This window comes from Colobus angolensis, unplaced genomic scaffold (assembly GCF_000951035.1).
Source record: "Colobus angolensis palliatus isolate OR3802 unplaced genomic scaffold, Cang.pa_1.0 Scaffold458, whole genome shotgun sequence".
NCBI classification, from domain to species: domain Eukaryota; kingdom Metazoa; phylum Chordata; class Mammalia; order Primates; family Cercopithecidae; genus Colobus; species Colobus angolensis.
Window position 1 is genome coordinate 459,083 of NW_012118021.1, and position 428 is coordinate 459,510.

Consider the following 428-nt stretch of genomic DNA (forward strand, 5'->3'; position numbering starts at 1 on the left):
AACTTAGTTTGGCTGGATATGAAATTCTGGGTTTAAAATTCTTTTCTTTAAGCATGTTGAATATTGGCTGCCACTCTCTTTGGGCTTGTAGAATTTCTACCGAGAGATCTGCTGTTAGTCTAATGGGCTTCCCTTTGTGGGTAACCCGACCTTTCTCTCTGGCTGACCTTAAGATTTTTTCCTTCATTTCAACTTTGGTGAATCTGGCTATTATGTGTCTTGGAGTTGCCCTTCTGGAGGAGTATCTTTGTGGCCTTCTCTGTATTTCTTGAATTTGAATGTTGACCTGCCTTACTAGGTTTGGGAAGTTCTCCTGGATGATATCCTGAAGAGTGTTTTCCAACTTGGTTCCATTTTCCCCCTCACTTTCAGACACCCCAATCTGATATAGATTTGGTCTTTTTACATAATCCCATACTTGCAGGCTT